This window comes from Aythya ferina, assembly GCF_964211825.1.
Source record: "Aythya ferina genome assembly, chromosome: 8".
NCBI lineage: Eukaryota > Metazoa > Chordata > Aves > Anseriformes > Anatidae > Aythya > Aythya ferina.
This window is the reverse complement of record NC_140304.1, coordinates 19,884,102-19,908,149: the sequence shown is the minus strand read 5'-3', so window position 1 is coordinate 19,908,149 and position 24,048 is coordinate 19,884,102. Positions and strand designations below refer to the sequence as shown.

The 24,048-nt window shown below is 36.5% G+C and overlaps 1 protein-coding gene and 1 long non-coding RNA gene across 18 annotated transcripts in view; one reads left to right on the top strand and one right to left on the bottom strand.

The window, feature by feature from the left end:
• ADGRL2 (adhesion G protein-coupled receptor L2) overlaps positions 1-24,048 on the top strand; it is a 157,868-nt gene that overhangs the window by 47,906 nt on the left and 85,914 nt on the right. The window lies entirely within an intron of this gene.
• Positions 327-12,157, bottom strand: LOC311440399. The gene is made up of 3 exons (XR_014695387.1): positions 12,087-12,157; positions 4,241-4,353; positions 327-2,162 (listed from the first exon to the last, which is right to left on the bottom strand). It is a non-coding gene; the product is annotated as an uncharacterized lncRNA (long non-coding RNA).

The window sequence follows — 24,048 nt, the reverse complement described above, 5'->3', positions numbered from 1 at the left end:
AAGAACTCATTTACTTTGTTCAAGGGGTCACTTCAGTAGGTGACTCCTAGACTAGGAAAAACAGGATTTTCAGAGAATACCTTCAGGCCAGGTAAGGCCCCAGACCTTTTAACTCTGATTTTCATTATAATAGGTTCCCCAGTCCAGGCATGAATAGACATCTGGGAAACTGATCTTTTCATCCTGTAATGGCCTGAGTGAAAAGTCAGATCAGCCATTTCTTGTCTTTCTGATATTTATTGTAGCTGTTTCATAAGTTTCACTGTGAGATTTATGAGCTCAGCTGGGATTGATCATGTAGAAGCACACTGAATTTAGAGAAAACCGGACAGTTTCATGAAAAGTGTGTTTTTTCACTCCCTTCCAAATCTCACAATAGAAAAAAGCACTTCTAAACAAAACAAATGGGAACTACACTTAGTGAAATACTTTCTCTGGGAAAAAAAAAAAAAAACAGAAGCGATTTTAAGAGTTATATTTATGATACCATAAGTTAAATTCTTAAAATGGCTAAAAACAATCAGAATTTCAATGTAGCATATTAAGAAAATTCAATTCCTATATCCTGTAATTCAAATATACTATTGGTCTTTAGTACTGTACTCTGTTATGGCTACAATGTAATAATTATTTGAAATATAGTTTTGTTTATTTCTAAGCTTTTTTGCTAGAACAAATGTTTTGTTTTGATCAGCTTTATAACCTTGAATACATCACACGCTATTGTTGAAGAACATGTATACATAAAAACATATAGGGAGATAGGTTGAGCTATAGAAATAAATGCTTCCGTTGCTTTCATCATACTGATATTTCCTATTGTCAACGTTTTATTTGCCTTGTTATATAAATAACCACAAAGTATTTGGACACATTATTGTGCATTTCAATTTCATTTCTAAATATAGTTGTCACTGTTCAAAAGTATTTTATGATTCCATTAGTTATTTGGCAAGCTGCTGGTCCCAAGGCAGGACATTTCTTCTGTACAGGTTTCTGGGTACCATGCAGAAGAGGCTAGGTGCACACACAAGGCAAAATATTCCTTTGGGCTGTGCAGGAAGTATTTAAAATATATTTTTTAATCTTGTTATTTTAAGAAATGTGGACTGTATTCTCTGACATCTTAACATTTGTATTTTCTGTTAGTGAAGATTAACGGATCTGAATCTGAACAAAGAAATTAGATTGCTACAGCAGTACCAGAAATACAGATCTGTCATGTTTGATGTTTTTGCTTAAGATTCAGCTGGAGGGAACTGCATTTTGTGGTGACAAGAGTCCTGAACTGATAGAAAATAGTAATGGATGATAATCTGGAAAAGGCATTGTAGATGTTAGCTATATTACTTGTGTTACATGTGACCTCAATACAATGCTAAAAATAAATGTAGAAATTAAGTAATAAGTAAGCTTTGTATATGCTGAATACTTCTAAATATGTAAGACTTACAATTTGAGTTGTACATCATAGTAACTCTTGAACCTCCTTTGAGTGAAACCTGATTCCCTAGTGCAAGGGGAGTGGCATTCTACTTAATTGCTTTTTTATTTTTTAATTTTAACTCCAGACAGCACCGGGGAAAAATATCAAATTTGCACAGCCGTGTTTGGTATGACTAGTACTGGCAACAGTGAAAGGACAATGTGCCTGATAGGATGCTAAGATATTCGACTTTGATCGAAGGGAGAGGAAGGTAGCCCTGAGCAAGTGCTCTGAGCAGCCCTGGAGGGACTCCATCTTTAACAAAAGAACAGAGGAAATGTAGCTTCAAGTAACTCTCTGAAGCAAGCTAGCTGTGGATAGAGGAGGAGCTCAAAAACCTGCTAAATGAACCAAGACAGTGCAAGAGCTAGGAGGAATTTCCTTGGGAAGCAAGCTCCGGAATTTTGCTTTCATACCTTACATTTTTCTCAGCTGTTCCCAGTTTTGTAATCAAGAATGTGAGTCTTTTATGCTGCTCACTGTTACAAAACAAAACAACAACAACAAAAAAAAGCACTTAGTGAGAAGCACTAAGTTGCTAGTGTCAGTGTGGCAATCAGTGTTGTGAAGAGTCTGGCAGAAGGAAGATGCTCCTCTGGCTGATGTCCTGCTGGCAGCGAGGTGTCCCTGTTCTCAGGTGATCCCTGAGAAGCAGATAGCAGCAAGCAAGACATTCCTGCAGGGTGGGAGGAAAAATACTTCTTACGCAGGAAAAGCTGCAACCTTTCAGTCCAAACAATTATGTCAAGAGAAATTTGTTATGAATAAATGCAGTTTCTCATACGGACGACTAAAATGATGAAAACCAAATACTATTTTTCTCGTTAATTTTTGTGAGGTTGAGAATATATGAAAGGTGTCTAAGGAAGAAAAACCCATAGTTGCCCACTTTAGGTTGCTCCCCAGTGATGGATCAATGAAAAACAAACAAACAAACAAAAACAAACACCAATCCAAACTAAAAACATTCCGCGATGTAAACATGGTGTATTTTTAGATTAAAAACAACCAGATTAGCACTACAAGTACAATATTTGCCTGTAATCTATTTTCTACATGTAATTAGTCAGAATTGTTGTTTCTGTAAGGGGTTAGAAATGGTAATACGTATCTTGCATCTCTCTGAACAACTATTAGGTTGTTAGCCATAATAATCTCATGAGAGATCTGAACCCTCTCAACTCCTTATCATCTTAAGGAGTTTCATTTTCTTTCTAATTTTGCCGACAGCTGTTGATCTCTATTTCTGGATTGACCAAAAAAAAAAAAAAAAAGTTTTTAGAATTTGCCTTTTGTTAATCCCTTTCTTTTGCAGCGTTTCCCTTTGGGGCAATTCTTAATCTTCCACAAGTACCAAGGCATTCAAGTCAATGTTGATTTAGTGGCCAGTCAGGATAAGAGAGAATTCTTTAGTTCATGTGTCTTTTTTTTTCCCCCCTTTTCTTCAGTAGATTGTAGATTTCTAGAAGGGTTTGAAGTTGAGCCTGCAGATTAGTTCAGCTGGTAGTCTCTCCCTCCCACTTTCATACTATATTTCCTTGCCAATAGAAACAGCACTTTCCAGATTTTCTTAATGAAAGTGAGTAGTAGAGGTATGCATTAATTTATCCTAGAAACTTGATCTGTGAGTTATCTCAGATCTATCAGCCTAGGTGCTTGTTGGGACTTGGATCTTTGTCACAAGAATGAAAATTTCTTGCCAGAAATTCTAACTGCAGACATAGGCATAGCTAGCATTGTTGAAATATGAAGGAACTCAGTTGTCTCATTACTGCCCATGTTGCAGAGGCGAGAAGTATGTCAGTATACCTTCCCACAATAAGCATTTCAGATTATAGGTAATATTTTTTTTCTTACTGTTTGATCCATTCCACAGGTGTTTATTATTTTTTCCTTTTGTTTGCCTGTTTAAGACTCTCATTGAAATAAATAAGAAGCCATGCTGTGCATTTGGGGACAGTGCTTGGTCCTTTGAAAATATTTTGCTGTAGGGTCTCTACTGCTGTGGTACAAGTTGCATAATTTGAAATACCTACTCTGCATTTTAAAATTTAAGAAATTTGACAATCAAAACAAAAAAAAAGAAATCAGAGATATGACTGATTTTTTTTTTTTTTTTACATCTGTAAGTAAAGTGAGTTCCTCTTGCTAATGAAGTTTGTAAAGAGAGAATCTGGATGAAACAAAGATATGTATCAGAAAAACTCAAAATAATTGACATCAAGATAGTAATGAAAATAGTCACTGAGGTACATAATATTTTAAAATTAAAATATTTTAAATTGTTATTTTAATTTTGACATAATTGTATACACATTACCAGCATTTCAGTGAAGACAACATTTCCTAAAACAAAACGCACCATTTATACATGCTGCTAAAAACTAAGCTCTCAAATTATTCTGACTTCAGCAGTATGAATTACACATATAAGCAGTCTTTAACATAAAATGACTGCAGCAGTGGCATCATCTTTCATCTCTTTTCCCTTCCCTGTCTCACACTTACTCTTTCATTTTGAAAAGGTCATGTCTGTTACTGTAAGTGGTCTTGTACACCAGTACCAATCACAACAGAAGGGAAAGGCAAAGGAATCTCTATTACAGGGAATTATCAATTCTTATTGTTTTGCATGTATTTAAATTATTATTAATTAAATCAACAAATCCTTCTACTGCTGAGAGTAATAGAAAACTGAGATACTCATTTGTTATTAAAATAAGCCAGCATGACCATGTAAAAAAGCAGTCCTACCTTTCTCGCCTACCTTTGGGCCTTGTTTCCAACTTTATTTTGCCTGTACCTGCAGAAATGTGGTCTGTGGCCTGAACCCTGATCAGTTCTGCAGCATGGTTGATGCATTTGCACTGTAAAAAAACAAAACAAACAAAAAAAAAAAACAAAGCAACCAACTAACCAAACAAACAAGAAACAAGCAAAAACAAAATCCCACAACCAAACAACAAAAAAAAACCAGCCACCTAGCCCAAACTGGGGTAGAAAGCAAAAATAAAAGATGAACAAAGAAGTATCTTTGTGTGTGTGTGTGTGTGTGTGTGTGTGTGTGTGTGTGTGTGTGTGTGTGTGTGTGTGTCAATACTTTTTCTATGCCATTTGAAAACGCAGCCTTGGTCTTCTTAAACTCAGTTTGTACTTGGGGAATTGGATTTTCCCAGTGCAGCAGGATATGAAAAGACAAATTGAAGGATAGAACCCATGATATTTTTACTCCCACTTTTGGGAGGAAATAAGAGATTTTTATGACCCTTTTTATTTAAGGAGAAAAATAGAACCCAGGTTGGATTTGATTTTTTAAGTATTCCCCTGCTTATAGTTTTGAGGTATTATCAGTTTTTATAGGTGGATTTAATTTCCATGGAGTAAAATTGGTGCTAATTTCAACATGTGGCAGGCTACTGTAATGTTATTTCTTTTGCTGTTCTACGATTTCTTTTTCTGTTCTATTTCTTGATTACTTTTATTGTAAACCCACAAAACAGCTGGCATAATGCACAGATTGAAATTACACTTTTACAAGAATGATAAAGTGTTAAACTACTCTTACTCTGACATTTTGGGCAGCTGGATTTTAATTATTTGACTGAAGTTGTTAATTCAGCTCAATAAAAGCCATATCCGCATGATAGATGTAGATGTCAAAATGCCACAAAGGGTTCCACGTCTTTGATTAGAGGTGTTACTATGATGTTAAACCCAGATTACAAGAGCATCTTAAATTCTATTGATTCTGTCATCCTTCTTTCTAATGCGCTGTTCAAAATCAATACTAAAAAAAAAAAAAAAAAGGCTAGGAATGATGCTATATTCCCCCCCTCCCCGCCCCCCCAGACCTGCCGGTTTCTCTGTAAGTTACCAAGGGACAGTCTTTCAGTCAAGGAAGGACTCGATGAAACAGGGATTTAGTCTGATTTGGCTGTCTTGCTTTAAGTTTCATTTTGTTATACATGCTTCACCCATCTTGGGACGTTGTATCAGAGCAAGTGCTTGGGGGATGCAGCTGTCAAGCATTATTCCAGATGAAAAAGAGCCCAAGCTACATCCTATCAGAGAAACTGTCCAGAAAATCAGATACAGCTTCTTTCAGGGTTAGTTTGACTTTTGCTTACATGTGGCACAAAAGAGCTTACAGAAAGGAAGTGCAGTACTTGGCACATTTTGACTAGTTGCAAATTCATGAATACTCTGTATTCTCTCTTTGTTTAAGGCTTAGTCCTTATGACCGCAAGTGGTCTGTTATTCTGTTCCCCTTTCCATTACCTTGTTCTTCTTTTCTCAGGGAGATAACAATGGTAATTCTGCTATGCAAATGATGCAGTTCTTAATGCCGATATACTTTAAAAACAAAACAAAACAGTAGTGTTCTAGGAATAGGAAGAATAAAGAAAGAAAAAGGCTATCAGTGTTTACGGGAGTAATCCTGCAGAGGACAGATCGTACAGAGTGGTTGAATCTTTTCCTTTAAGTGTTTCTTCCAGTATGTTTTGTCCTGGAAGCTTAAGAGGATAACCTTCTTAAAAGTAGCAGTTAAAGCCACAGCTTATAGGGTAAATATATATATCAGCTTTTAGAATTTGAAGGTGGAAATACAGTCAGGAAATTTAATTTATACTGCAGAAATCAGTAAAACACAGAAGAATAAAAATTGGAACCAAATTGTAGTTTACACCCTCCTGCTTGAAAATGAAGCTTTTACAATCTCTCTCTCTCTCTCTCTTTTTGTTTTTCTAAAAACAAATATTAAAAATCAGAATGCTTATATTTTTAACATTTCTTTTACATTGGAAATCTGCAGCAACACAATTTAAATATTATGTACTCTGACTTGGCATTTATTGCATTTCAATTTTTATGCCTTTTTATGGATGGCTTAAGTAGGAAATAAGACAAAATGATTTTTTTTTTTTTTTTCCATTTAAGTAGTTGCTGGGAAAGAGGGAATAGTCTGAAAATACCATCTTGTAATCATGAATTAGAATGAGTTATGCCATGTAGCTGTGGAGGCCATTTAGTATTTCAGAAGCACAGCAGGGGACCTTTTTTAAAAGACATAATTAAAAACAACGGATGATATAGGCTGTTATGGATCGTAGGTCCCAGGCTTCCAGAATAATTTAAGTTCCTCTAAAATACCTCTTGCTGTTGTTGCCTATTAGCATTTGTGTGCTATTTCCCTTCAGTCAGTATTTTCAGATGGGGAGATTTCAATAGGTCGCATCTGTGTTGGTCACTTTCATTACATTCTAGTCAAATATTGTTTTGTAGGTTTTACATAATCAACCATTTGAGGGAATATTTGAATACTATTTATTAGGTTTTCTGTTTTGAAAACCTTACCGTAGCCTAGTGAAAAGACCATACTGTAGCACTGTAGATGAAGTTGCTTATATTATCATAATAAACAACAAAGTTGTTCAAATGACTAAAGGTCATCTTTTTTCCTCACTAGTCACCAATTGTATATGAATTGTTTACTCGCCACTCCCTCAGGCACAGAGCACCATGCTTTAAAATAATCCTGCATAGTTACACAGGGTTTTGTCTTAAATTTCACTGTAATATCAACAGCTTTTATGATGGTCTTAAGTATTTGGAGGAAAAATTCTTCACTGCTAATAGTGAAGATTAATGTGCATCTTTGAGAAATAGGGAATGTAAAAACATGCACAACATTTTCAATACTCTAATGATATTCCTGAAAAATGTTTAATGGGGTTTTGAATTGAAACCTTATTCTTTCCTTACTGCAGGAAGGGAAAATCTGTAATGATCTGTAATCATAATATACCATTCTCTAAATTCCAATGACATATTCACTGCTGTAGATGTGGGTCAGTAATGCTGTGACACCGACCATTGGCATCTTTAAACAGGATATTGTCTAATACAGTTTATAGCTTCATTCCCTGTACCATTAAATAAATAAAGCATTCAGCATGTGCATCAGTGCCATCAAGCATGAATACCCTGGTGGACTGGGAATTAAATGCCAAGTGAGGGTCAGAAGCAACAAAGGCTGAATAACACTCAGCAAATGTATACATATTAGGTAAGGAACAGTGCCCCTGATGCAGAAGAAATTGAATAAGCACCTTGCAGTGTCTAGATGGAGCATAAAGACTTCTTTTGTTTGCCTGAACTGCCATCATTGACCCAAGCAGAATATTCCGGTATTGAATGAACTGAACAATAGTTTATTACAGGTAAAAGGAAATCTTTGGATTCCAAATTCTTCTGGGATATTATGCTGGCTTGATTATTGTACACTCTGTAGCCCCTTAGGCCACATTGACTGGTAAAATATATTTTGCAGTATGTTCTCTTAGCTGTCAGAAAATATCACGCTTCTGTCAGATTTTCTTTGTCTGTCTTAAAATGCACATAACTTTATATTCTTACAGGAAAGGAATAACAGTTACTGTGCTTATTGTGGTAGTTTCACTGCTTCTCGTAGCTCAGTTTTATTTCTATGAAATACTCTGCTTTTCCCAAATTTGAAACAAATATCAAATTGACACTATTGCATTCTGGTTGACCAGCTTGAAGTTACTGCTGAAGCAGCTTTTCTTCATCTAATTTAAACAGTTTTTCTAAAAATATCAATTATGTTTTATGATCTAATATAAATGTAAAACAATGTGTCTAGCAAAAGTTCCCAGAGGCTGAATAAAGTTGTTTCTTTCTTGGGTTATGTTTGAACAGTTCCCATAAAGAGACATATTTTTGTAAATACTTAAATTGGTTATTCTTCATGATTATAGTTTGTTTTGTTTCATATTACCCTGTAGTGTACAAGTATCCTAGGAATATTATTTTTCTTATTAAGATTTAACAGGAGTGAGTGCTTAAAAAAGTTACCTTCTTTGCTTTGCTTGCCTAAAGTATGAATAACAAGCTTTTTGGCTGATCTAGTATAGGTCATTTTATTTTAGTATTAAAGTATCTTGTGTAAGCAACTAAAATGAAAAGGCATAAACTGCATTATGAAACCTTTGTTAAAACAGAAGGGCAGAAATTAAATAGGTGACTTCCTGGTAAGCTAAACCAAGGAATAATTATTTTTAGAGTGGTAACCCAGAATGCTGGAGTACTGATAACTGTCTGTTTTCCCATAAAACTATTTTCTTTAGTTGTAATACATAAAAATTAAGTTGGTTGTAACTCTTGTCAGCAGGATAGGAGAATAATTGACAATAGTTAGAAGAGAAAAGCATGGTTATGGCTGAATTTTCCATTCAGCTGCTGAAGTGTGTTCTGAACAAAGAAATTCAGCAACCCAAAAAGTCTGTGAATTGCCTGAATTGCTGGGGATTAAATCATGAAAATTAAATGAAATTTGTTTTGGAAATAAAAATGGAAAAAAATCAATAATGCATCAAACTGTCATAAGAGGCTATTCAGTTTCTTGCATAGTTTTAGTAATTCATCTCCTGAACTAAACTGGTGGATGTGCTGATATATGATTCTACACACTTACCAAATTTTGTAATTTAATCCTCACTGTAACTCAATAGCCTTTTGCCTAAGATGCTGTAATCTCTTTAGGATGTGCTTATCCATGAAAGTAGACCCCACCAGCCTCTGTAAGACTATATGTGAGCACAGAATTTAGTATCCATTTAAGTAGTCCCATACCCTTTTTGTTAAATAGTTCTACAGATCTCATTTTGTATGGTTTTGTTTTCTTAAACAATAAATAAATAAATTGAAATTAAATTAATGTAATCAAATTAAAACATCATGGTAGTTGTTTCGTGCAGGTGAGAGATCTCAGACCAAATCCTTTTAAAATGAGAACAGGTTTAATCGGTGTGACTTCACTAGTCATTAATTCAGTGCTAGCTTTCTCTTATTAAGATTCGTTTTCATCACTTTGTGTAAGTATCTTTTGTTTTCCTGAGAGTCTGAAAATACACATATAAACCATAGAATTGACATGCATTCAGTGTCTGCAGTGATTTCTATGTCTACTTACATATTCAGAGCTAGCAGAAACATAAACAGGTATAATGCTGGGTACTTTAAGGCTTTCCTGTAATCTCTATTAATGCTCTTTATTTGTAAATTGGATAACGGCATGGAAAAAGTTAAGCTATTGTCTTGATTACTCAGTAGCATAATGCAGCAAAAGCTACAGTAGGTTTGCGTTTGGTCATAAGAAAAAGGTGTTTAACGTTTATCAGTCTCACAGCACTTCTGAAAGTGGGATCCATGTGTATAAAACGGTATTTGTGTGTTAGTAATGAGGGATAGGGATGTTTCAAATTCTAGAAACTCGAGACTTTTATGTGATTGGGACTGCTTGCAGCCAAACAAGGGCATGGAAATAAATGAACAATTACAGAGCAGGAAAAAAGTTTATCCTCCATACTCTTCCATTTTAATGATTATATTACCTCTTTCCAGGAATAACTAGAATAGTGGAATACAGATAATAGTAACTAGAGTAACTGAAGTAACTGTAATACATATACTTTCCAATTTGAAAGTAAATTCAGAGAACATAGATAGTGTTTCTACTATTCTGAATCCAAGGAATAGCTTTTAAAATTACTTTAAAAAAGGAAGCAGTAAGAACAAGCAAAGAACTATCACTTGCTTGGAAGCAAATGCAGATTGCAAATTCATATAAGACTATTTCTGACTGTATTTGTGCAGTTTTCATCATAGTGGAAGAGGTAATGTGGATGTAACATCTTTCATGGGAGAACAACATCAGGGGGAGCTTGTACACGTCCTTCTCCAAATCACAAGAATCCAGCACCTCACATGGCTGGACTCAAATATTTTTTAAATGTAGAGTGAAACTCTGAAGAGAGACTGTAGAATGGATTGTTAGGCTTAACATTTAGGCTTATCATAGGTCAAGAATAATAAAATGTGTTTTACCTTCAGTTAGATGTTTTCCTCTTAATTTTTAATATCTTCAGTCCAATCCATGTGTAAAAGAAGATGGCATTTGGGGGGCATTTTTGTAGCACTAATAACTATAAATAAAAATCTAATTTGTGTGGATTCTCAATACCATACAATTTGACCCTATTAGATTTCTGAGAACACTTCATCTATCCACTTCCATTTTTACTTGAAGTTGTTAATTTGTAAAATGATAATTAAGATTGTCAATCATTTTTTTTTAAGTTCTAGTAAGTGTATTGTACCGCTATAATGAACATGTTCAATTTGTGCTTGTACAGCACAATTTCTTCTTAGGCATCCTATAATCTCTGCTTCATTATCCAAACAAGATTTCAACTTCCCTTTCAAGTACATCCTCATGATTAATTGGGCTATTAACTAGAAGGTACCCCCATGCAACTAAAAGGGTAATGTAGCACTGATGATTTGGGATGTGTGTGCGTTATCCAGAGACCAAAAGAGGCACCCCCAGGATTTTGTATGACAGACTTGAGATACCCTGCTTGTGCTTTAATAAGCAATTGAAATGGGTAATCTGCTAACACATTGTTGTAAGTAGCGGGTCATAGTTGCTAGAAAATAAATTGGGATCTTACAAAACAACTGCATTAACTTAGGGATTTTCACTGTTACAACTTGCCACTAAGCTTTCTATTCAGACTGATAAACTCTGAATTCACATTTATTGTGAATAATTGTGAATTCAATACAGAGTAGCAAAAGTTTATTTATATTTGTCTCTCTTTTTATGAATAATTGAAATACCCGTGCATGCATTAAAAAAAACAAAAAAAGGTTGGCACATGTTAAGACACTAGAGGTGTTTATATTACTTCATGCTAGCTAGAAACTGAAACAAAATAGTTCTTATATTAAATAATTATCACAAGGAGGGGTAATTCCAATGATATTCATTATTTTCTTTTTATTTCAGTTTTGTCATTGGAAATGATAGCTTCCATCATTGCATTGAAAGATACTTAATCTACAAATTTGACCAGAAATCTTTGAGACTATCTAAAGTTCATTTCCTGAGAAGTAACGTTCTGAAATTCTGGATAAAGCTGACTATTTGGCCTGCTTGTCCTGGGTGGAAGATCAGGGATTCCTGTTGTATGTGCATATGTCATGTATGCATGTTGCCTTGTGGACTTTGAATTTCAGAGAATTTCAGAAGCAACTGCTTTCTACATTCAGAGAACAGTGTTCCTCACTACTTAAAAACATCTTTTATTGCTAGCAGAGCACCTTGTGGCTTTGTCTTGTGTTTGCTTGCTTCCATCTCTGCCTTTGCCTCCTCTTGCTGTGTTGAAGAGGACAGTTACCAGTGAGCTTCTCCCTCCTGTAGGTACTTACACATAAAATCACCTCTTAACCCTCAGTTGGATTGATTTTGTACCCCATGTAATGGACGTTCATAGATTCTGAGCTATTTCTTTAATTTTGTAATAGACATTTCACCTCAAAAGAGCTACAGGCTTCACGTGCAGAGCCCCCCGGCAACCCAGAGCTGCCTCTGAGCACTAGCACAAACAGGCCTCTATGCCAGGGAACTGCATTTTAAATCCAAACTAGTTTAGTGATGTACATGAGGGCCAGAAGCAGAAAAAAATAATCATATAAGCATAAAAAAAAAAACACCAACAAAGTGACAATTTCTTACCCCATTGTTCTCCACCAAACCTTGCCCCATGGGCCTGCTGTGTCCCCACAGAGTGTGTGGCATGCAGACATGCCTCCCTGTCCCCCTCTTCCCAGTGTAGCCCATATGTGGCATTTCAGCAGGCCCCGCCTTGTCTTGCAAATGCACACAAGGTTTACTTTGATGTTGGCTACACAATTTTATTTGTCTTGGTTTACATAGTAACTTCAACAGCTGCCAGAGTATAATATTGCATAAAACGTGAGTGTGCCCAGAACTGCCAAGCTGTGTAACTACTTAACGTTACTGTGCTTCCTTACCCTCCCTGAACCTTGAAGAAAAGCAATATAGTATTTTATAAGCTGATCTGTGCTTGATCTTGCCAAACTGTAAAACAATAAAATATACATGCTGACTGATTTTGAAATCAGAGCTAAAGAACAAACAGTTTTGCCCAGGCATGCAACCTGGAGTGCCACATTAATTCACCCGGTCTGTTCCTTGCTGTTCCCTCCTGAGGTGTTGGGGGCTCTTGTCTGTGTCATGCCAGCTGGTGAGGTACACTTGTTGGGATGAGGATGGCTCTCTGCCAAGCTGCATCGCTTCCAAACATGTTGAAGTGACTAAAATTTAGATTTGAAGTATTTAGTTACTCTGAGCCAGCTCTTCAAGATTTTCTTGCTCCTATCCCCAGTGGCACCCCTTTTGTTTCTTGTGCTGGAAGATAAAAAATAAAATAAAATTGTGGACTGCTGCTTGGAGACTCGAGCAAAAGTTTCACATGAATACCAGATGAAGAAGAAGACTTTTTTTATAGATGTTTGTGTTTCAGTTAAGTAACATTTTCTTCCAAAGCATTTGCAGTTTCAGACAGTAGAGACTGCTTATAGTTTGGGGATTTTTGATTTTGTAGTAGTTACTTGTGCTTCTGTTTTGAGTCTTGGACTCTTGTTAATTTGGCACATGTCTTGCTCTAAAACCACCTGATGCCTTCTTGGAAATATAATCAAGTCAGACAAACATGAAATTACAGAATGTTTTTTTTTTTTTTTTCAGCATATTTTTTAGTTTTGCCTTCTTTTCTTTAGCATATGTATGTATATAGCTATCTTTGTCTTTTAAAAAAAATAACAGTTTTAATGAGTAAGTCCTAGCTAATTCTGGAAGGGCTTTTTGACATTTGCAATGTTGGTATGGAAACTTTGAAGTTTAGACATCCATTTTTCTTCTTAACGTTAGGCGTTTGGTCCCTTGCCATTGTTATTCTCCTTTCACCTTTGTGTTACCCTTGAATTGGATCTGAAGCTTCTTGGGGTCTGACCCAGAATTGCCTACTGCTGGCCAGTAAGAAACAGGGTTTCCTGTTTAGTAATAAACAGGGGAAATGAAAAAAAAATAATATATTTTTTTCTGTTTTCTGACTTGGAGTGAGCACTCAGGACTACTTTAGGTACCTCCTTCCACCTGAAAATCAGCATTTGTTCCTGCAGTTGCCCTCTTTCAAAGACGAATGTATCAGGGGTGGTTCTGTCCTTGCTGCTGGTGCCATCTCCCACCTTTGCACAAAAATACCTCAGTGCAGGTGCAAGGTACTGAAAACTTGGAGTGTCCTCTACACTTGACAGAAATGAATCACAGAATCACAGAATCACAGAATTTTCTAGGTTGGAAGAGACCTCAAGGTCATCGAGTCCAACCTCCAACCTAACGCTAACAGCCCTCCACTAAACCATATCCCTAAGCTCTACATCTAAGCGTCTTTTGAAGACTTCCAGGGATGGTGACTCCACCACTTCCCTGGGCAGCCTGTTCCAATGAACATCCATCCCTTCTGAGACCACCCTAAGATCCAGGCTGAAGGGGCTCTGCCCCTCCTGTTGAAACAGCACAAATATGCAGAGAGGAATCTCTAGGGTCAGGGCAGTAACAGGGCCGATAGGGGAAGAGGGTGAGCCCTGGCTTCTGAGCCATCACTGCACTGTAACTGGCACAGGGTCAAATAAAACACTTGGATTCCTGTCTAATGAACAACATTTCTGTTTTGTTGTATTACAGTGTAGCCAACTACAGGGCCATTAAGGCCCAGCATAGTGGTCCAACACTTTGCTAACAGTTGAACCTAATTTGCTTATGGAGGGTACAAGAAACTATGCAAGATGCAGCTGTAGAATATCCTGATGCTGATGTAGGTAGGTATCCTCCAACCATGATCAAAGATAAATTGTCTTAAAGCATACAGGCCTGTTGCCAGTGATCGCAAAAGTGAACACTTCTAACTAGGCCACTTAGCTCCTGGTCATGCTTCTGATCAAATGACAGTACCCTGTATGTGTTGAATTCTAGGCCAAGTTAGATCTGTAGTCATAGCCAAAATTTATTTGTTCAGCCCTAAAATGAAAGAATCCTCAACTGCCTTTGGGTTAAAATTTTATAATAGGTCTCTGAAACAACCTGGTATTGAGAACTCACAATGGTATTAATGTGTTACCTAGGAAATGCTAATTAATCCCCACATATCATTTCCATGAAAAGGAAATGCTGAGTGGTTTATTAACCTTTTATCTGAGGGAGAGAAGATGTAGGCTCACCATTAATCTACCCTCCCAGAGAGATGGGCAGAGAAGAGGTGGAATGGCAGAGTTTATTATTTCTCCCCACTTAGAGTGGCAGTACCATATGCAAAGTTCATTATGAATCTTTCCCACAGGGAAACAGGAGAAAGAAGGGAAAAAATGTCATTAGTGTCTGCTTAGCAGTAGTGAAGTAGTGATGTTAGGAGTCAGAGCTGGGTTTATTAGTTCCCCTGTGGATGGGAAGGAAGGAAGACAACCAAAGTGTGTGGGGGAAGAATCTAGGGAGGGGCGGCCGGGCACACCACAGTGCTGCTTCCAGATACCGTGGTTCCCTTACAGGGACTTCTTGGTTTGCACACATAACATTCAAGCACTACCAGTTTGCATCTAAGAAACAGGAGTGGTGAAATCATTGATCTGGAACAAAAGTTTGGGAGATGCTAAACTAGCTTTAGGCATAAGTGCTGTCTTCTGCAGAAATAGTTTGTGATTTCATTTCCATTTATTCATTTATTTTTTTTGACTTACGAGACAAATTTGTGAAGAGTTAAAATTACCTAGAAACATGAAAGCAGGAAATATTTAGTTTTCTTTCCTTCTGATCTTTAAGTAAATTTCTGGATATAAAAGGATGAGATTAAAGTGGTTTTAACGTTTTAGATGGCTTGGTTGCCAAAACCAAACAATTTGGTATTTCATTCCAGAAAATGATGTGCTTTTTAAATATATCCATATGTAATATAAACAAGTTAGGCAAATAGTTTAATTTAAATGTCAGTAATACACAACGTCTGAGGAGGTGCATACTTGGTTGAATATTAGTATTTTTTTCTCCCATATAGGTTCAACGTACAACTAAGAGTAAGAATTTGATATTCATCTAATTAAGAAAAAAAGATTCACTTTCCCTTTCTAGTATAACAAAAGAGGAAGAATATAAAAACCTCAACTAAAGCATCACTGATATATATAGAAAGTGGCAAATGGAAGTGCAAATTCAATCTAAGTCGATTTTTATCAATATGTTTGTGTATCGATCACCAAGTTAAATTTTCTTTAATAATACAAATAGATTTAAATAAGAATAAATTGATTCTCTAAATACGGGTTCTTTCTGATGATTTAAATTATTGAACTTTGAATTAAACAACAATTTAAATTTAAGTGATTCAAAACACTTAGATTTATAAATGCAGTTTAATCCACTGCAAAGGGATTAAACATCCATCCACGTCCAAAGGTGTGGATGACATTCTTTGCTCATGCAGGCTTGGGATTCAATTATTATTGCATCAACAGGCTACCTTCATTTCCAGTATGTAAAAAACCACGAATGATACTTTGTATCATATGTAGGAGCACTGTGTGGCAATTGAAACGAAGGACCTCTCTGAGCTTTCTTTAAGATTTACGCACGAACCTGTAGTGCAGAAGAGCTTCTCTCCATTCTGGGAGTCTGAGGGATATATGGGGAAATCTTGTCTCACTATTTGCAAAGGAATGTATGAGGAACACTTGTCACCAGGCGAGATCTTTTATCTCATTTACTGCCAGTGGAGCGTAGTGGAGGAGTTCTGTTTTACCATCAAGTACCGTTGGGACTTGCTAAGCACCATGGAAGTTAGCTAAATCTCTGCCTTTATCCTAAAATTAACATCATAATTTAGGAGTGGAGCATGTTTCATTGTTTGGCAGTTATCTTGAATCCACCTTTTAAGACCAAAAGGGAAAAAGGATCAGAGAATGCATTTACCGTGCTTAAAGGCAGACAGCAGTTTCACAGCACAGAAATAAAATTAAAAACAGTGCTTGTGCCTACCAGTAATTTAGATAAACTCCAAAGGGTTTCTTTTGTCTGTCTCAAGCTAGTAGGGTTTTTGTGCAGTCCTGTGACTGGGGATCAAACTTGCACGCAGACCTATGGCTTCCCTTCGTGCAGGAAGACCTGTATTTGAGGACTGATACTCAAACCCAGGGATGTCATTCAGACTTACATTCCCTTCCCCTCTCCAGATTTCTGTGAGTGTAACTTAATTAGTAAGTTGATCTTAACCTTTTCCTGCTGCTGCTTAATTTTTAGAAATGCTAACAACCTTTGGGAATGGTTAGGTGGAGCTATTCCTGTCTAGACAGTAAATACAGCTTAATGACTGTCCTGGTCTTTAAACAATCTTTTAACTCCGTGTAAAGTATGTGCTCCCTTATGTTTCATACTGTGGGGGGCATCTTCAGCATGCCGACCTCTTTTTGCATTGAAAAATCCCTGCTGTACAACCAAAAATGTATATTTACAAGCTATCAAATGTTTCTTAAATCTGTAAATTGAATGAATTGTGCATATTCAATTTTTCTAACACTTAAATGAGGATGGATGCAGTAGTAAACAGGCACTCTGATATTGCAACGGATTTGTGGGGACTGACCCCAGCTTTTTCTTTCAGGGATACTGGGACATTGTATCATGCTTTCTGTGCCCATTCTCTAAAATGTGGGAGCTAATTTACTATAATCTGCACAGTCTGGGGAGTTATTACTGACCTCTGTGTTTGCTTTCAAAAGACAGCATTCTTTATAGAAGTTTGAAGCCAGACATCAAAGTATTAATTTTGATGGACACTGAATTTCACTGAAATTCTGAGGGAGTTGTCAGAATGTGAAAGCAAACATCACAGAGGAAAAACAACCAAATGCTGGTTTTAGTTACTTTAATCTATTCTGGTTTTGTATAAACACATTTGTGATGTTGCTTACTGCTGGCTGTGTATTCTTTTGGGAATGAAGATGTCCTTGATTCCTGTCTCAGGCGGTGTTTCTTCTCACTTCATCAGAAATTGGTCCTGATTGACAACAGACATTTGTGTTTTTAAACTGTCTTTTAGGAATAGTCACAGTGCCACAAAGAAAAATAGGAGACATATGTCCCTGGAAGTGTGTACCGAAAGTAATCTATTCAAAGTAGTAGTTTCCAATGGTCTAGCAGCAGGAAAACTTAAACACATGCATCAGAGGTTTCAATGGCCGGTCTTCATCTGCTTATCCTAAAACTGCATACATTTAGAAAAAAAAAATCATCCACAGAAGACCTTTTTTTTGCTTTACTCATACCTTTGGAAATTTCTGTAACTCACTTTGCTGAGGTGGTCATGTCTGCAAGTCGCTGCTAACATTCAAAGTTAAGGCGACAAGGTTTAAGTATAAAACTTATCTTTTAATGTAGATTGATATATGAACAGAGGAAGTGCTGTACTTACCCATGTTCTATTACAGCCCACACAAAGAAAACAGAAAAGTTAAGACTCAAGGTCTATTCTATAATTCAGGGTTTTTACTGAAATTTGAAAGCAATTTAAACCACCTACTTATTTCAAAGGTAGTATCGATAGACCACCTGCTGTTGACATGCACTAAGAAAGATGGAAGGATGTAAATGAGTTTTAGTGATTTGCCTGCCTTTGAATACAAATGAGGCTAACAACCTCCTGTCCTGCACTCCAGCAGTCGACTACCAGAATGTTTCCAGTGTGCTTTATTGAGAAGTGGGTGTTGTCATCATGAATTATCATTAAACTTTGTTGTTGTTAACTGCTTGTTAGCAATGGATAGTTCAAGTGTAATTCTGTTAGATATTTCGGATATGTCACGTACTATGCAGTTTGTAACTGCTATTTGACAATGAGGAGCTCCTTCCAATAGAAACTTGGAAAGACTTGTCTGCACATAGGTGGCTATTGAAGGATTTGTGGTGAAGAGCGAGATTTAAGCTGAATTAGCTGAAAGAGGGTAGAGACTAGAAAACCGCCTATCCTGAGGTAATAAATGTAATCTTTTAAGTTCAGCCAGTTTCTAGTCTGTCCAGGGAAAACGTGTAAACTTATGTACCTAACAGTAGTCTTTGCTTTTCTTTTAAGAACACTGCAAGCTTTGGAAATTAAAACAAAGATTACAGTAATGTCTGTACCTTTTTCTTTTAATGTGGATGCCTTTGTGATTAAAACATTATTTCTTCCAGTGTCTTAACAAAAAACTAGGAAACAAACAATTAAGAGCAGGAAGAGCTGAGCTACTTTTTGAGCTGATGAGATAAAAATCTGAACAATTGTGACTGTCCCTTTGGCATAGCACAATTGGCTTCTGTGGAGGGTTTTTGGACTGATTTCCATTCATTGTTTTCAGTGACCCTTCTTGAAGAGTCTGAAAAACATTTTTAAAGTTAGAACCTCTTCTTTCTTCACTTGCAAATTTTGTAAGCACTCTGCAGTGATTCATTTGTGGTTGAAAACTGCTACTGGCTGTCTCCTCCCATACTACCAGCCATTCCTTTGAATATTTGCCACCTATTCCTTGTTTATGCATGGCTTCAAAAGCAACAATTGTCACAAAGAAATAGGCTATCCTAAATGACAGCTTTCACTGTCTTTAAGATCACAGGTCAAAATGGAAAATGAATGTTTCAGGATGATTTGATAGCACTAGATAGTATCTTAATGTCGTTGTATACTGATTTTACAGTTTAATTCACCACTATAAAACTTCCAAGTCAAAGAAATGTCTCCTAGTCCTTAAATGGGCAGCTATCATAGCCATAATTTGTTTATGAGACGCTTGTCTTTCTGGAAGACTGGTCTGTCTCGGTTCCTATCAAAAATAAATCAATTTCCTGTGGAAACTGGCATAAATCTTTCAGATTGTTTCTTAGCATTTCTTCAGCATTTGTCAGAGTTGCTGTTAGCTGTATAGCTTTGTATTGTCTCATAATGAATTGTAGCGATAGATAAAAAAAAAAATATTAATCTGTTTTTGTTAATCCTGTTTTGTAATTAAATACATCTTTTATATAAATTCTGTTAAGATTTGAATGAAAGGGGATTTATGGAAACATGACTTGCTTTTTATAAGATAGTTTTAAGATTATGAAATCAACACTGGGAAAAAGAAAAGTTTGACTTGCTCACAGAGCAAAAGATTTTCTCTTTGTTATTCTTGCTTTGCTGGCACTATGAAAAAAAAAAATAAGAGCATTCAAGCTGGGTTGCCTGTGGTTTAACTCTAATTCTATAGGCTGCACACTCTATCTCCCCAAAATCCCCACAGCAAGTGACCTTGTCAAACAAAAGTGTGGAATAATGGGAGGCAGCCCAGGGACTGTGGCTCATTTACAAGCAGCTGTTTGCTACTGTCAGAACAAAGGCAAATCAAAGTTGCATTAACGGGGTATGACAGGCACAGTGAGCAGCTCCCCAACAATGTTCATCCTCTTGTGTTGTTCTGGTTATAATATTGGCTTGCCTGAAGGAGAAAATGGTCATAAGGTCAAGTCAGGCATGGATGTTTTCAAAAGCCTTTCAAAATTGCACACATTTTTCAGCTGATCAACTATTGATGTTTTTTAACAAAATTAGCATAATGGAAAATAAATACATATTTATGTGAGTGCCTGCCTTTTGGTATAAGAATTAGAACCACACAGAGAATTAACAACTATGTCTTCACAGCAAGATAAGTGTCACATGGCCTTCCCCAATTGTCTGATTCATCCAGTCCAAAAAACAAAGCAATCGTAGGTAACGCCACTTCTAAATTTCTACATGGCATTGAAGCATGGCTGGAGGATCACTCTTGCTTCTCCATAGCTTTTGTATTTTACTGCTTGACTAGAACTCTTCTCTGCACCTTGCAAGATAGCACCAAATTATGTGACACTTTGGTGAAGAAGTTACCAGTGTATCCTGAATTTTGAGAAATGATTGGCTGTACTGGGTCTGGCTTGCTCAGTTTAAGCTTGGTAATGTGTATTCATTTGGAAGACTCAACACCAGTGAAGAGCAGAGATTTCTTATGGAGAAGTGGAAGTTTGTAGACAAAAAGGGCCAGAATCCAGCATATGACTGCAGTACTCCCTAACCATGACTTCATGTAGCATACAGAAGGTTTGTTCGTAGCCATGTGAATGAGACTTCTATAATTTGAGCCTGTACTGCTCAACACCAGTCTGTTGTCTGAAATTGTTCTGAGTCAGTTAGACTTGGTGAGAACATGTCTGAAAAAGGCTTGGGAAGTACGGAAATTCAAAGAGAAAGGACAGGAGAACAGTTGGACATGAACTTTGTAACAAGGCATACAATAGGCAGCACACTTCTCAGTGTTTATTGTACCTTGTGTAGCGTGATAAAGGCTGAAGGCAGAGTGACTTTAACAGTCCCTGAAGTGTAGTATTCCCTGAGAAATGCATGGTTTAAAGTGCTTTACATCCATTATGAAATTTATAAATAAAAATAAGGAAAGCAGTAAGACATTAATTTGTTGGGCAAATTGATACAACTACTACATCATTAATAGCTGGGCAGAAAAATCTATTTGTTTCAAAGGACAACTTACAAAGTCCTTAACATTTGGCAAATATTTTACTACTAGTGTAAATTTCTGAATTACTTGATTATTTTTGATAGAGAGAAAGAGACCAGGAAATAGGAGATAAATACTTCTACAGTAAAATATACTGCAGATTTAAGGCAGCTGCAGAGTGCATTTTGGTAATGGCATTTGACATCTGCTATATTTCACAATTCAAGATGTGAAAAAGCCTCTAGAATTTAACAATTTGAAGTGCAGTTACTTCATTTTTCAGTCTCATTCGCATTATAGTTAGGAATGTTGAGAAGGTACAGATACGAATAATGTGCATAAGAGACGATTAAGATATGACCAATGTATCTCCTAACCTTTAGAGACAGCATGCTCTAATTTGATACCTTTTAGGGTAAAACTTTCAAAAGTGCAGTGGCTTGCATGCATACAAAGTTGTACTGACAACATCTTTTAAAGTGCTAACATGAATGTGAATTTAATTTAATTTATTCTCACAAACTTGCAGTTCTAGCTGTATGTGTTATAGTATCATGTACAGGTGCCAGCCAAGATTACAGCTCCATTGAGCTATACTCATCCAAGAAGTTCTATATTTATCAGCCTGGAGGGCTTGTCGAGTTTCCTCTTTTGCTGCCGTTATCAACTGTTTTGAAATATTCAAAACCTTAAGTGGTATTGAAAACTTACCCAGTGTCCAAAGTACATTGTATATTTTGAGCTGAGAAATAGAACTGTATTTGTAGAATTGTGCTTGCATTTAGCTTAACGCTCAAAATAGAATAACATAATTTTCGTAGGAAATCTGATAATGCTAATTTCTTTCTACAAAACATTCAGATTCCTTGTGCTTCTCTAGATGACACACAATGGTAGCAGTTTTGTATCATCATCTTTGTAGTCAGTATATTTAACTGTAATTAAAGAAACAGAGATTTTATTTTGTTGTGAGTCAATCTGTTAAGCTCACATGATAATATGTAAATTCCTTTCAGTTAATGGTCCTACTCTTGCTGGGAAAGGAGGACATTTTGTGCATTGCTTTGCTTGAATAGTACTAACAGACTAGCAGATGGTCACTTTCCAACTGGTTTGCCTTGAAAAAAGAAATTAAAATATTATAGTGCCAGGGAGAGATGTTGTAATGTGTCCCTTTCAAATTAACAGGTCGTTTTTTCTACTATTTTATGATTGTAAAATAGCTCAATGTCACATAAAAGGTTAAAAGCCGAAGTAAATGGCATCATGGGAAATTTGAAATAAATAGGGACTCATATGGTTTATGGCTCTATACTTGAACGCACAAGGAATATATTTCTTTCCTTGAAAAGGCATTCTGTAAGAGCTTGCCATGTTAATGTGAATTGTGGTCACAATAGATTGTATTTAGAATAGTTTTAATTCACAAGGTAACATTTTTTGTTTACTGAATTATGCCTTAAAAAGGCCACTCGCTCAAACTGTTTACAAGCCTAAGAGAGAATGCAATATTTTCAGAAAAAAAATTGAAGCCATACATTCCAGTTCATTGAATTATTCTGCCCCGTGTCTTTGTGGTTACTTTTCATAGAGCACAGACCTTCAGAATTGATTAAGTTTTAGACTGCAAACCGTCAGGTATTTCATATTAGTGCCAAATTTGTTTTTCATGGTAAAACTGTTTCCACTGACTTCTGTGAGTCCTAGTTCCAGCAACCCTGCTGAGCGACTTGAAGAAATTTTTCAGCTAGTGTCTGTCCCAGTGGCTGACATATTGCTATGCAGGTGAAGAAGGAGGCGATGGGAAAGCCTTTGTAAAGCTTGTCAGTAACTACCATTGCGAGATGACCTTTGTTTCTTTTGATACATGGTCAACTATGGTTGTTACAGGGTTAGGGTCCAAAGACTAAGAGGAGATGTTTAAAACTGAACTGTAGAAATCTAAGGATCTCTAATGGATGTGTGTAAAATTGTCACCATTGAGATCTTTCGTCTTTCAAAATCATTAGCAGATGTAACCTTTAAAATTATCAGTCACATGCAGCTTCAATGGATGTATTACATTCAACATAAAATGCTATGGTTTGCTATTCTGGGATTTGTTTTCAGTCTTGTCCTACTCTCACAGAAGGAGACCTATGGATAAGTTGCCTTTAAATGAGCATTACAGCCGGTTTGTTTCAAAATGCCTCTAATTTTTTATTTCTCATTTGCTTCCAGCCATCTTTTGCTCAATATACTTGGTAATCTGTGAGGAAATACAGAATGCGTTGCCTTTATTTCTTAGTAGAAGAATAGCAGTGGTAACTGCAAAAAGAGGCTATTCAGATAGGTGATGAAGCCTGAAGATATAATTTCACTAAAAGATAGCTTAGACCAATTAAAATTAATAACCATTTCTCATAACTTTGGCAGAAGGGAGCTGTGGGTATTTCTGCATAGTGCTGTAAAGGGCCATGGTAAAATGGCTTTGGAGCTCTGAACTGCTCAGGAGCTGTGCCTGCAGCTGCCAGTCCTATGCCCAGGCTGACAAATTAGGCCCTGGGGATTGCCGGTCAGTGCCCAGAAACCCACAGCATGCCTTTGGGCTGTTTGGAAGCAGAGGCAGTAGTTTGAAGGTTAGCTCGAGTCTAAGCACCAAGGCAAGGACAAAAAGATAGAGACTGTTCAAACAGAGGATATAAAAATTCCAAAGAATCAACGAGTCAAATTGGCCACCTGGAAAAAAACAGTTCAGAGGAGAAATACCGGGTTGTTGTGGCTTCCTACCAACAGAAGAGATTGAGGTATTTTTTTCACAGTGGATTATGATGGCGCAGGGCCTGGGTAATATTGAACTCCTTTTTCAGCATGTGGTGTCATTGGGAAGCTGGTAGGTGAGGTTAGGAGTGGTGTTCAAAGAACATGAAACGCTTGGGTGAAAGATATGGATTGTCATGAAGATGTTTAGCCCTAAAGTTTCAAGATCACTAAAATTTTGCAAAAAGACATCAAAACAAACAGGTTGCTGTCATTGTGTTCAGGAATCCAGACTAATTTTTCAAATAAGAATAAAACAGTGGTAAGAG